Consider the following 14,555-nt stretch of genomic DNA (forward strand, 5'->3'; position numbering starts at 1 on the left):
AGATCCCCTGGGTGTTGCTAAATCAACCTCGGCAACTGTAGAGTTTGCTGAAGGCGGGAAGGTAGTCCGAGGGTTCCGCCCCAGCCGGCTCCAGGGTCAGGCGCACGCCCGTGGCCATGGAGACGGGGAGAGGAGGCCTCGGCCCTCCTGGTCCAGCGCATTCAGCCAAGGCTACGGCCACAGCCACGTCTAGCCAGAGAGGGGGCGGCGGATCCGTGTGCGCTGCGGGCTGTGGTGGAGGCGGGGCCGGGCCGGAGGCAGGGCGTCCCCACTGCAGCGTGGGTCTGGGACACCAGTCCACCCCTGCGCGACCTCAGGGCCCCCACATCCCCTCCGTGACTGCCGCGGACCGGCTGCTCTTGGCCTCTCGCCTCGCCCATCGCTGGCCCCGGCCGCGTCCCAGGGCCTGGATGCGAACTTGGGGCAGCCCTCACCCTTCTGGGCGGAGCAGGGCACGCCTGGGGCGGTGGAGCTGGGGAGGAAACCACGAGTCGCGTTTTAACTCCGCCGCGTCCACTAGGGCCGCGCCTCGCATGAGGGCTGCAAATTTCAGCGTCGCTTAAATTACAGATATGCGGGGCTCCGCCAGGAGGTGGGGGACAAGAAAGGCTGTGAGGAAACAGGCGAGGCCAGGGTGAGCAGGGGCTGGAATCCGAGAGCGCGAGGCGGTGGCCCCCGCATCCCCAGCACTGAAGTTCAGCCCGTGGCGGGGACCCTAAAGGACCCGGACACCCGGCCCTGCGCACGGGGGTGGCAGCAGGAATCCCGCGGGGACAGCCTTCCCCGACGCTCCCCCACATCGACCTCTGAGCGGAGGGGACACCCAGGCTTGTGCTAGGGTGCAGCCCAGTCAGCGGCAGTTCCTGGGCCCCAGGTGTGCCTGAAGCCCTCCAGGAAGAGGGGCGTGACCCGGGCTCTAGGGAAGATCCTTGACACGGAAGCTAGGTTTGGGTTCTGATTTCCCCATGGGGGTTGAGAGTGGGACGAGGGTGCTTCAGAGCCTCCGGGGGCCTCCCCTGAAGAGGGAAGTCAGGGCGTGGTGCTCGACTCAGAGGTTATTTCCTGGGCCGGAGTGACTGTTCCTCTCAGCTCCCGGCATTGGAGCACTCGGCCCGGGCCACACTGGAGGCCATGAGTTAACAAAGTGAGCCTGGCATTTCAGGAGAGCTCCCAGCCCTTCTTCCTTTTCTTTCTTTTTTTTTTTTTTTTTCTTTGAGATGGAGTCTCTGTCGCCCAGGCTGGAGTGCAGTGGTGCAATCTCAGCTCACTGCAGCCTCCGCCTTCCGGGGGTTCAAGCGATTCTCCTGCCTCAGCCTCCCAAGTAGCTGGGATTACAGGCACGCACCAGCATGCCCGGCTAATTTTTGTATTTTCAGTAGAGACCGGGTTTCACCATGTTGGCCAGGCTGGTTTTGAACTCCTGACCTCAGGTGATCTGCCCGCCTTGGCCTCCCAAAGTGCTGGGATTACAGGCCTGAACCACCGCACCCGGCCCCTTTTCTCTTGAATATAGGGGAAATTCATGTTACCCCTCCCAGTGCTGACCAAAGCCCTGGGGCCTGCAGGTGCATTTTTTCCCCTTTCTGTGCAGTTTGGAAGGTGAGAGGAAGAGAGAGGTGGATACTAAATTCCCTTCAGGGGACAGGAAGTGCCCAGCTGAGATGGCAGATCAGAGTGAGGGCTGGTCATTCCCAAGGCAAGTGGGGGGCCTAGATGCTAAGTGTTTTGCAGCTTTGGGCTCAGAGACGTCCAACAAAGATTAAATTCTTGAGTCTTTCTGGAAGCCAGTCACTAGAGAGGAGAGAGAAAGTGGAAATGGGGTCCTGGAGTCCGAGTGTCTGGGTTCATGTTGCCTGCATTTTGGTCCACATGGCTCTGTTTAATACCTGTGTGACCTTGTGCAAGTCTCTTAACCTCTAACCACTTGCACCCTTAGCCATACCTATCCTGTCGGATTGCTTTGAGGATGAATGAAGCAGCTGTGTTTCAACACTTAGTGCCTGGTGTATAGTAAGTGCTCGGTAGAAGATTTCTCATCATTATCATCAAAGACAACAGGAATGAAACTAACTGGAGACAAGATGAGTAGGACAGGCAGAAAAGAGAGAGAGATACTGATGGGTAGGAGCATAGATGGCTGAGACCAGTGGGCAGCACCTCCATGTCCTGACACTAAATGTTTAGAAATTTACTTTGCTTCTGCCGGGTGCGATGGCTCACGCCTGTAATCCCAGCACTTTGGGAAGCTGAGGCGGGTGGATCACCTGAGGTCAGGAGTTCAAGACCAGCTTGGCCAACATGGTGAAACTCGTCTCTACTAAAAATACAAAAATTAGCCAGGCGTGGTGGCGGGTGCCTGTAGTCCCAGCTACTCAGGAGACTGAGGCAGGAGAATCGCTTGAACCTGGGAGGTGGAGGTTGCAGTGAGCCAAGATCGTGCCACTGCACTCCAGCCTTAGCAACTAGAGCAAAACTACATCTCAAAAAAAAAAAAAAAAAGGCAGAAAGAAAAGAAATTTACTTTGCCTCTTTGTGAGCAAATACTGTGTGTTCATCGACTCCAAAAATAATTTTTTTAGTGTAAAATCAACACCCAGAACCCACAGGGAACAAATAATTCCACAGAGCTAAGTTTTCCACAAAGCTGCAGTGTGGCCTTTTCAGCTTCAAAACCTTTTAAATGTTAAATATTACTTTTAAATAATTGGGGTGGGAATGTTCCCCCAGTGGGTCACATGCTTCCCTTCCTCTTTAAACAGTGTTCTCTGTGCTATAATTCCCCCCTCTCCAGGCAACTCAGGTCAAGGCCTCTGTGTAAGAGGGTTAGGCCTCTGGTCCCGAGCTGCCTGGAGACCTAGGCAGTCTGCCCGGAATAGCTCACACAATGGTTCTGTGTTGTGTTCCTGGGCCCGCTCTTGAACAGCTTCCCTTCCTCTATGCGTAGCTGTTACTTCCTCCTGCTGTGAGACTCCCCTTCTGGCAACCTTTTCCTCTTACTCTTCACTGTTTCTTCTATGGGCTGGAAAATTGAGATGAAGCTTGTTAACATGGGTGGTTCAAGTCTGGGAAGCTTAATGGTGAACTTTGTTCTAGCTGCTCAGGCCATTTTGCTGTGGTCTTCCCTCTGGTTCTGGATGGGTGAGCTTGCTGGAGAGCAAGGTCCCTGCAGGTCAGATGTACTTAGCAAAGGAGAGTTTCCTAAGAAATTCTCTTTCCTACACACATTTCCCCCTGGGGGGATTTTTTTCCCTCTGGGTTCCCTCTTTGTTGATAGGTGTTTGGACCCTGGTATTCGTCTGTCCTCCCTCTGGCAGTAGTCCCTAAGGTTTCGGGAGGCTGGGCTGGCAGTGTGGCTCTGCTGTGGGAAGGAAGAGGTATTGTGGAGGAAAGGCAGGCTGGCTGGCATCTGGCACATCTTGGGGGAGACTTGTCCAGGCCAGGAGTATGGTATTGTGGAAGAAAGGCAGGCTGGCTGGCATCTGGTATATCTTGGGGGAGACTTGTCCAGGCCAGGAGTATGTCCCTGGATGACTCACTCCTGTGCCCCTCTGTGACTCAGTTTCCCCCGGTGTGACCAGGGCTGCCAGCTGACAGGTAGAGCTGTTCTGAGATCCTCACCTACTGTGTTTAAGAAATAAAGAGGCTTGTGGCTTCAGTCATCCTTTATGGCTCTCTTCTAGGTCACTGCGTGCTCTGGCCCCTCCACCTCCTGGGTCAAAGCACCCAAGGCAGGGCTGAGGAGGTTGGGCCAGAACTGGTTGGCGGGCAGGTGGGCACATTGTCAGAGATGGCTACCAGCCTCCTCTCCCTTCTTTCTCTGTTGCAGCTGCCTTGGGGTGCGGTGCAGGGGTCCAGAGCCATTTCGGACCTGTTACTACTGGGCCTCACAGGTGGCCTGACTCTGTTACTGCTCCTGACACTGCTGGCCTTTGCCGGGTACTCAGGGCTGTTGGCTGGGGTGGCAGTGAGTGCTGGCTCACCCCCCATCCCTACAAGTTCCATGTGGAGCCCTATGGTGAGGCTGGGTGGCTTTTCACCAGAGCTGCAGCATCTCCCCCAAGCTCTGCTCCATCGCTGTCCACTAGGACAACCCCACATGGTAAGGAGCCTCCATGGGGTTCTGCCCCACGGATGGACCTAGTGGGCCAGGGCTTCTTTGGGGAGGGTAGTTTTGGTTGCTGAGGAAAGGGTGGAAAAATCCTCAAGCTGGCCCTGCAGGCCCCTCCCCTGTGAGCTTGAAGCGCCTTCCAGATTTAGCCTGGACTTCTTCTCCAGGAATCCATTTGCAGGCTTTCTACTTGCCTGGGTCTGGTTCCCCTTGACCATGGCTACTCATGGATTTTCAAATGCAGTGGATGATACCACTATGAGTCCCTAGCTTCTGCCAGGACTTCAGTCCCCTGCTGCCTCTTCTTGTCATCCCTCTTTCCGTCTCCATTTAGGGCCAGTCCTGTCAGCCCAAGCCATTCAGATTCTGGCCACTCTCTGGGGTTACGTCATGCTGTTTCTGTGCTTTCCACCCCTCAGCTCTCCTGCTGTAGTTGTGGGCTCTTGAGGGCTAAGACAGCAGGGTTGGGGGGCACCAGAATGGCTGAAGAGGTAAGATTCCAAGCCCCATACCCAAGGTATATGGCATTTCCTTAGACCTCAAGCTGCCTAGTTGGGAGAGGGCCTGGGGGTCTAGTGGAACCAGATGAGCAGGTCAGAATGTCCAGAACACTGGAGTCATAGATGAACCCAGCATCATTAGCACCCTATGGGCATCAAGCTGTTCTTCCAACCTATGGTGAGTAAAGCTTGCCAATGTAGCCTCCTGCTATGTTATAGGGTAGCGTTGCCACAGCTGGATGGGGCTGGCAGTTCTGCCAAGGGTTCTTCAGCCTCTAATACTGAGCCATGCCAAACCAAGCACTAGGAATCCCCAGTTCTGACTTTTTTTGCCTGGAAAGCTCAAGTGGACAAGCCCTACGGCCTACCCAATGTCTGCTGACCTGGCTCACTGGGCACTTAGTTGAAACAGGGTGTGCTGGTTCCCTCTCTGCCCCAGGTTCTGCTCTACACCTACACTTTGGAGAAGAATCAGACCTAGCCCTGCCCTCATATAATGGGATAATTTAGGAATCAGAGAGACCGAGGAGTTGAGGAGGATTTATTATTATTATTATTATTATTATTATTATTATTATTTAGGTGAACCGGCCCAGTCAGATTAACATCCAAAAAAGACTGAGCCCCAAACAAAGAGTCAGGTTACCTTTTAAGCATTTTGTGGGGCAGGGGGAGATCTGTGCAGAAGGAAGCATATTACAGAAGCGAGAAACAAAAACAGTTCTTTAATTGAGACATGCATTACATCATTTCTTACTTTTCAAGGAAAACATGTTTTACGACTTGAGTTGATCTGTCTAGTGACCTTGCAGCTGCACAGCTAGAGAAACAGGGTCTTCACAATGCCTGGGAAAGGGAGAGATAAGGCTCACTAGCCACAGACTGAAAAACAGACAGTTGATTTTTAAAGGAGTCCACCTCTTTCTCTTCCTCAGGGGGAACTGGGTTTTCTAACATACAACTGAGTTTTTGCTGACACATTCTTTAATTTCTTTTAATTCCTGTTCTGGTATAAGACCTAGCTGTGCCCCCAACCTCCTTGGTCACGTGTTGTCAGGACCTCCTGAGGCTGTGTCACAGGTGTGTCCTCAACTTTGGCAAAATAAACTTTCTAAATTGAGACCTGTCTCAGATACTTTTGAATTCACACTACTAATTTCAGGTAGAATTTTAAATTCTTAACATAGAAACAAATAAGGCCAGGCGTGGTGGCTCACGCCTGTAATCCCAGCACTTTGGGAGGCCGAGGGGGGTGGATCACGAGGTCAGGAGTTTGAGATCAGCCTGGCCAACATGGTGAAACCCTGTCTCTACTAAAGATAAAAAAAAAATTAGCCGGGCGTGGTGGCACATACCTGTAATCCCAGCTACTCAGGAGACTGAGGCAGGAGAATCTCTTGAACCCGGGAGGCGGAGGTTACAGTGAGCTGAGATCGCACCATTGCACTCCAACCTGTGCGACAGGGCGATACTCCGCCTCAAAAAAAAAAAGAAAAGAAAAAGAAAAAGAAAAAAGAAAAAAAAGAAACGAACTAGTTAAACTGAGAAAAATTAATAAAAGTATGCTCAAATTTACTGACAGAATTATGGGTAAATCTAATTAGATTCTATCCATTTTAAGTAAATAAGAAAAAAAATTACGAAGGAGCCTTTAGCTTTGGGAAATGAAAAAACCGCTTTTGACCAGTTGTTCCCCACAGGTACACACCCCAGTTCCCAGCCAAGCCAGGACGGCCTGTCCCGGTGCCTGGAGGGCGGGGCCCCTGCGGTCTGGGGTTGGGGTTTGGGTTCTAGCTCCGCGCGGTGGTCTGGACCGCGCCCGCCCTGCCTGGGCTCCCAGCCGGAAGGACGGAGCGGGTGCGGGGCGGGCTGGCTGCGAGCCACACAGGGTGCGGGCGGGGCGGGTGGGGCTGGGGTATCGGGGGCTCGGATTCGGAGCCAGCTCTGCCGTGGGGCGGGCTGGGGCAGGCTTCCCGCTCTGGGAAATTTGCCCCTGCTCTCCCTGCCAGTTGCGGTCGTGGGCGGCCCCGCCTTGGAGCCCTGGCCACGGAGCCGCACGGGGCGGTAGAGAGGCTGGTGGGGAGGGACCAGCGGGCGGTGGAAGGGCGGCCCTGCAGGCGACGCGGGGACTGGAAAGGGCGCCTGGGTGGGAAGAGGCGCTGGCGGGTGATCGTCCCCACCGGGCCAGTCCCCGGGATCTGCTGCCGCCCCTCTCCGAAATTCACAGCCAGAGCGGGCGCACTGTTGTGTGTGGCGCCTGGAGCGCTAGGGTCCCCACCCAAGTGCGAGGCCCCCGCGGGGAGCCCGGCCCAGGGGCGCCCACAGTCCAGGCCCCAGACCCCAGGTCCTGGCCAGATTCGCCAAAGTCAGAGGCTGGAATCTGGAGGGCGGATGTGAGGGTGCCAGCTAAGCCCAGCCCCTGCCCGGCGGTGGCCAGCATAACGCGGTGACACTCTGGAGCCCCCACTGCCACCACTCTGCTGTCAAGCCCGCTGGGCTAAGGGATCCGTCTGCCCCTAGAGGTGCGCACCCAACGCCAGGCAGAGGGAGCTGGCGTGGGGCTGCTGGCGGTCAATGTCACCCGAGACGAGGAGGATCTTCTAGGAGGGGCCCCGGGGCTACAGAACGAGAGGGGAGTGTGCGCTGAGCCCACCTTGCAAAGACGCTCTGGTCCCCGAGGGGCGGCACCTTCGGCCTCCAGCCAAGTCGCCGAGCGCTCCCAGTGCTGCCTGCCCGGCACCTGCACTCCAGACTCCAGGCTGCCAACCAAAGAGGAAGCCCGCCCCCTGGGAACAGGCCACTCTCAGCTTGGGCGAGGGAAGCACAGACACCCCCATCCCTAGCCTGGCAGCCACACACAGGGAGGCCGTCACCTGACGATTGCGGGGAGCCTGAGTTATTGACAGGTGAATATGCTGGGAATGAAGCCTCCTGGGCCTGGGAGGGAGGGGCGGTGGTGTGGAGGGCGGTGAATGCCTGGACCTCTGGGTCTCCAGGCTGCCAGCGGCCTGACCAGGCTCCCGGTGTCCTCCTCCGACCTCAGTTTCCTTACCTGTCCCAGAGGAGAAATATGGCAGGGCTGTTTCGGTGATTAGGCCGGATAATCCTGGTAAAATTTATTAGCCTGCCTGGTCTGGATATTATTTTTTCTGACTTTGTTAAGAAACTTTGCTGCCCAATGTCTACTCTTGGAAAGTGAGTTGGGGAGGCAGGAAGGCAGGACTCTCACCCTTGGCTTCAGAGTCCCTTCCAGGTGCCCCCTCCCTTTAGGCTCAATGAAAGCACAGAGCTGGCAAAATTCCCTTACCCAAGACAGCTGTAGAGTCCAGAATCAGAAGATCTTGTTTTCTGACCCAAGGACCTTTTCTTACCCCAAAATCGAAATCTCTTTGAGTGGTCAGCTTCAGACAGGAGTCTGAATTTGATTGTTTTTCTCTAGGGTTAACCCAAGGCCCTTATGGTAAGCGTTGCTTCATCCCCATTCCACCCCTTTTCCTGCCCTAATGCATTGGGGGTCCTTAACCGTAGTGACCTGGAATTGGGAGCAAGTTTCCCCAGGCGGGGCATATTGGCCTCCTCAACAGGCTGGCCTGGCCTTGGCCTGATAAACATCAGTCCTGGGGCAAAAGACTCAGGACAGGGAGATCTCCCCCCCACCCCCACTTTCACATGCTGCAGTCATTTAATGGGCTGTGGTGACCTATCAGGGTCCCCTAGCCTGCAGGATGGAATTTAACTTTTTGCCATAGAGGGGGAAACTGAGGCACAAAGCTAGCGAGTGAAAAAATCAGAAAGACTCTGTGACTGGGAAACACTCCCCAGGACCAAGGTCCCTACAGGACTCAGCCCCTTTTGGGTTGTGCCAGTGGTTGGCATGTGCACCCTGGTTGTCGTCTGTACCTTTCTGGGGCTGAGGGTGGGTGTTCTGGCAGGACAAGGTCTGTGACCCACGGAATAGAGAGACATTGCCCTCTTTCCCTGGCCTTGGGCAGAGCAAGAGTTCTGTTCTCTAATGTATGTAAGGACCAGTGCCTGTGTGAGTGGAGGTGGGACTCCTTTTCTCTTGATTAAATAAAACCCTTCCTGGGGCTGCTTAGGGGATTCTGGGGCTTGTGTACCTGACAGTTGGGTGTGGCATCTGGGTACTCAGCTTGTCTGTGCCTTGCTGTCACTTCTCCAGGGACAGCCACACACTTCTCTCTTAGTCCCCACACATGCCCAGTCCCTTACTTTTTCGCCTGGGATCCCCCTGCCTGAATCTCTCAACCCAGCCACTGCTAGGTCTCCCCAGGGACCCTGTAATCCCCGGGATGGGTTTGCAGGAGGCGGTGACCCTGCTGCCTACCTCTGTCTGAAGTTAGGGTCCCTGGCCTCTGCCTGCACCTAGTGGACAGGGAGGGTGAACTGGTCAAGGATAGGCTCTTGGCCTAGCACAGGGCCTTTCTCTGCACCTCACCATATAGTGGTGGAGGCTCCAGTCATGGCTGGCCTGGGAATTGCTCTGCATTGTGTCTCAGATTGCAGGAGATAAGCAGATCCGAGGAGAGGAGCACATCCTGAAAGAGAATCTGAATTTTCCAACTCAGCTGAACCCTTGGCCCCTGCCCTTGAACACACATTCTGGTATTCTTACCGAGTCCCTGCTTGCTCCTGCCCACCTGGCCATCCCAGGCAGGTGATTGGTGTTTCTGCCCCATGTGTGCTTTGGCTGGGAGGGTCACTGGTGGGCCACCGTTCAGAAGGCAATTAAATCGGCCTCATTATCTGGGGTGTCACACGAAGTTCTTGGTCTCACAGCCAATGAAATCAAGGGTGCAGACACTCCAAAGGTGAGGTTAGAGAAGAATTTAATAAGTGAAAGGCAGAAAGCTTTCTGGCACAGAGAGGACCCCCAGGAAAAAGAGTTGCAGTTTTAAAGTGAAAAGCCCAAGGGATTTTATAAACAAGCTGGTTGGGAGAGGTGGTTCATTTACATAACGTGTGAAAAACCAGTCAGGACTAGGTGTGTCATTGCGTCCTTTGCATAAGGTGCAAACTTCTGACAGTCCCCACTCCACACTCCAACCTTTTTTTTGTTTTGAGACGGAGTCTTGCTCTGTTGCCAAGCTGGAGTGCAGTGGTGTGATCTCAGCTTACTGCAACCTCTGCCTCCCGGGTTCAAGAGATTCTCCTGCCTTAGCCTCCCAAGTAGCTGGGACTACAGGCATGCTCCTGAGTGGCTGGGACTACAGGAGTGCTCCCGAGTAGCTGGGACTATAGGCGTGCACCACCACGCCCAGCTAATTTTTGTATTTTTAGTAGAGATGGGGTTTCACCATGTTGGCCACAGTGGTCTCGATCTCTTGACCTCGTGATCCACTGCTTTGGCCTCCCAAAGTGCTGGGATTACAGGCATGAGCCACTGCGCCCGGCCCCACTCCAACCTTTCTAGTGTGCCTGCAGGCTCCTTAGCGTGAGTTACTCCATGTTGCTTATCTCTTCCTACCGTGTGTGTGTAAGTGTGTGTGTAAAAAGAAGTGGGTGGCAGAACCCTCCAAGGTAAACGTGCCTGATTCAGAGTAGCTCTTTTTTATCAGTGCTGTTGCAGGCACTCCCCTTGTGCAAGCCTCCTTGTCTGAATATTTTCAAAAAGAGAGAAATTTGCTCACTGGGGTCCTCCGTAGGTCAGTGAAACTTGCTGATCACATAGCAGTTCCTTTCTGTGTTAGAGCTTGCCTCCATTATCTGCGTTTCCAGCCTGATCTTTTGAGCTCTCTTTGATAAAACAGAAATGACCCCTGGGATTGCTTTTCCTTATAAGAGAAGCTGCTTTTTGTTAGAAGGGAATTCTACCAAGGACTCTCACCCTATCTGTCTAGTTGATTTCTTTCTCTCCCCTCTCTAAGTACCATCTGGTGGTGGGCAGCACTGAGTCATTGTGGTCTCTCCACAGCCTGCTGGGCTCTCTGCATCTCCCCAAGGGTCACCATTATCCACTCTTGGAGGGCAGCGCAGAGCTCTGGGAGGCGCCTCTTTCTAGGTTCCGTCCATACTCTCATGTGTGTGTCAGGGTCCTCCTCTGAGAGATTGGGGTATCTCTGCAGGCAGATGGCAGTGAGGTCACCATGGGGGGGGCTACCTCCCCCCTGTCTTGGGCCCAGGTCTTGGGCCCTTCTGAGAGACGCTGGCCCAGCCACCCCATGAATCCTCATGGGGAGGAAGGCAGCTCCCATCGCAGCCTTCAGGAGGAGGAAAAACTAGTTGGGCTGTGAGGGAGGGGTGGCAGCAGTGCTAAACACCAGGAAGAAGAGGAGGCCGGGCCTGCAAAACTTCATTCTTAGTAGGTGCTCACCAAGTCCTACTAAGGTCCACTGCACAGTGGCAAAACGTCTCAGAATCTCATAAATGGACACCACCCAACTGCCTTCTAGTCTCTTGGCACTGTGGACATCTGATTTCTCCCTTCTGGTAAACTGATCCCAAGGCCTGTTCTGGCTCCTTCAACCAGCTGGGATGCCCACTGGGTCCTCCCTGCTGGGCTTGCCTTGTTGTGCCTCCTTGAGAGGGTGAGAACTTCCCTGGAAGATTCCCTCATTCCCTGAAGTCCCCCAGGCCAGGTCGAAGCACCTGGACTTCTCAGCAGCAGCAGCAGCTTGGAGGAAGCAGACAGAGGGGAGGAGACACACAGCCCAGCTCTGACAATAACCAGGATGTTTGGGGCATGGTGTTGATGCTCCTGGGAGCCTTCTTCAGCCCAGGAAAGAGACCTCAAAAGGCCAGCACTCTCCCTACACAGGAGAAGAAACTGAGGCTTGCAGGTAGACAGAAGGAGCCTTTGAAATGGGGTTGACCCAGATAGGCCTCCATCTCCCACTTCTCTTATGGCCTTCACATGCCAGGCCCCTGACTGGACTCAGACCCAGTAGATAAGAAGCTGCTGGCCAAGCCAACCACCCAACTCATTCACTTCAACTGTCCAGACACCAGCCATCCTACTTCCTCCATTTCCTGGATGAAAAACTACAAGAGGTTTCATAAAAAGCATCACATCAGGACATCAAGGTTGGCCTGGTGGCAAGGGTGTGACCCTTGGACTTGTGAGCAAGTGGTGGTGGGGTCTAAGGTAGGGGGCTCTGCAGGGCAGGACCTGTGATCCAGTCCTCTCACCTGAGCATCCACCCACAGTTGCGACATTAGCCGTGGAGCCTGGTTATGGAGAGCGTGGTGGAGAATAAGTTCAGCAGCATCCTGCAGATGGACATGATGGACATGCTGGGTGAGGGCTGCAGGCAGGCTCAGGCAGTGAAGAAGCCGGCCAGCCCTCATGTGCCCCTGCAGAGTGCTCTCCTCACTGGCCATTCTGCATACATGGCTGCTGGTCAACCAGACTGTGGTGCTGGGTGGTGAGGTGAAGCTCCGCTGTGAGGTGTGCAGGGACTTAGCATTTGGAGGCGAACAGCAGCAAGGTGGGCACCAATGTCATGCCCTCCTCACCATGCTCAAGGTGGGTGCTGCTGCCAGCTGGGTGCAAGTGGTAGGCAGGCTGTGGGGGGGCTCCACTTCACTGAAATCTACTACCATTATAGAAGTTTTAGAGTAGCCTGCAAAAGATAAATTTATGGCACACCCAGAAGACAAAATCATCTGCTGTGAGCAGTTCTGGATATGAACTTGCTGCTGGTTCATACCATCTTCTACGAACCATAGTCTAAACTTAGATGCAGTTTTTTTTTTTTTTTTTCCGAGATAGGGTCTTGATCTGTAGCCAGGCTTGTGTGCAATGGGGTGATCTTGGCTCACTGCAACCTCTGCCTCCCAGGTTCAAGCGATTCTCCTGCCTCAGCCTCCTGAGTAGCTGAGATTACAGGCACACGCTACTATGCCCGGCTAATTTTTGTATTTTCAATATAGATGGGGTTTCACCATGTTGACCAGGCTGGTCTTGAACTCCTGACCTCAGGTGATCTACCCACCTCGGCCTCCCAAAATGCTGGGATTACAGGCGTGAGCCACCACGCCCAACCGAAGCAGTTTCTCTTAAAGTAACAATATACGTGTCAGTCAATAACAGTGGGAATGACTCCTGTGACTACTGTCTCTCATAATCCTTTCAAAAACATTTGCTTCTCCCTTTGCAACTTTATGCTCTATGAATTCACACACTGAGTAAAGAACTCTTTGGTGAGCTTATCATGAATCTCACATACTAAACAAACATAATACTGTATTAAGATCTCCTATAAAATTTGAACAAAGTCTATTTGAATAATAGTAGATCAGAAATGAAAGAATTATGTTGAGCTTTCTGGAAGATGTAGAATTAGTTATTTTGTGTTTATGAGTTCTCTATTAACCTACACTTGTTACTTAGGAATATATATATTTTATAGAATTGGGTGTAGTGGCTCATGCCTGTAATCTCAGCACTTTGGAAGGCCGAGGCAGATGGATCACTTGAGGTCAGAAGTTTGTGATCAGCATGGGCAACATGATAAAACCCCATCTCGACTAAAAATACAAACATTAGCTGAGCGTGGTGGCACATGCCTTTAATCCCAGCTATTCAGGAGGCTGAGATGTGAGAATCACTTGAACCTAAGAGGCAGAGGTTGCCCTGAGCCGAGATGCACCACTGCAGTTCAGCCTGGGAAACAGAAAGAGACTCTGGCTAGAAAGAAGAAGAAGAAAACAAAAGGTTAGGAATATATATGTTTCTTATTCTGTGACGTTTAAACTGATGCACTTGCTCAAAAAATGAATAAATTTTACTCCAAATTTTTGCATTCTTCAATGCATCTTGTCTACAGTAATTATTACTGTCATGTCCTAGTGGTGATTTTCTATTTTGCATTATCTATCTACATTGATTAGTACTTGGAATTTTTTAAAGAAGTCTCTTTTCTCCTATGTTTTTTCTTTTTAAAATTATTATTATTTTTTTGAGACAGAGTCTCACTCTGTCGCCCAGGCTGCAGTGCAGTGGCGCGATTTTCAAGCAATTCTTCTGTCTCAGCCTGACCTCCTGTTGGCCAGGCTGGTCTTGAACGCCTGACCTCAAGTGATCCACCTGCCTTGGCCTCCCAAAGTGCTGGGATTACAGGTGTGAGCCACCACGCCCGGCCATTTTGGGTAAAATTTAAAGGAGAAACAATGTATTTATGCAGACTCAAAGGATCTGCCTCCAAATATTTATAAATACCATTTTATCTTAATTTTTTATGACTGTTTAAAAAAATTATAACAGTACTGTGAGATATATGATGTACAGATGTAAAATTTATGAATAACATAAAGAATTAAAAAAGTAATTAAAACTCTCCAACAGCAAGTTCTTCACATTTTACCTTTATTAAAATAGTACAGTGTTAACTTTAAGTAGATTGTAATATGTTAAAGATGTATATGGTAATCCCTGAAGAAACCACTAAATAATGTAAAGAGGTGTCACTTAAATGTTGATAAATGAATTAAATTAAATTTCAAAAAGTATTTGTACAAGGATGTTTATAGACCTTTTAGTCATAATAGCTTAAAGCAGAAAACAACCCAAATGTCCGTATCTTGGAAGATGAATAAACAAATTGTAACTCATTCATGCAAGAGAAGACTACTCAGCCACAGAAAGAAACAAACTACTGAAGCACACACCCTGGATGAATCTCATAAACCTGCTGAGACAATCTTGAAATAAAATAATACATATTGAATGATGTCAGGCAAAATGAACCAATGGTTTAAAAAAAAAAACACACCAACAAATAGCCTTCATTGACAATAAAATCATCTGGGAAAAAAAGCATGAGGAAATTATTTGAGAATAATAATAATATTCTATCATTCTATTCTAGATTCCATCAATAGAATAAAAAAATTCTATCCATTCTTAAAAAATACGAAGACTATATATGAGTATATTTACATGTCAAAAATTTTTAGGATTTGTGCCTTTCAATGTTTGTATATTTGAC

General features: G+C 51.5%; 1 long non-coding RNA gene across 1 annotated transcript; it reads right to left on the bottom strand.

Moving 5' to 3' along the window:
• Positions 1-5,313: 5,313 nt before the first annotated feature.
• LOC129394651 (uncharacterized) lies at positions 5,314-7,517 on the bottom strand. The gene is made up of 3 exons (XR_010110873.1): positions 7,262-7,517; positions 5,964-6,085; positions 5,314-5,454 (listed from the first exon to the last, which is right to left on the bottom strand). It is a non-coding gene; the product is annotated as an uncharacterized LOC129394651 (long non-coding RNA).
• Between the last annotated feature and the right edge of the window lie 7,038 nt (positions 7,518-14,555).

This window comes from Pan paniscus, chromosome 20 (assembly GCF_029289425.2).
Source record: "Pan paniscus chromosome 20, NHGRI_mPanPan1-v2.0_pri, whole genome shotgun sequence".
In the NCBI taxonomy this organism is placed as follows: Eukaryota; Metazoa; Chordata; class Mammalia; order Primates; family Hominidae; genus Pan; species Pan paniscus.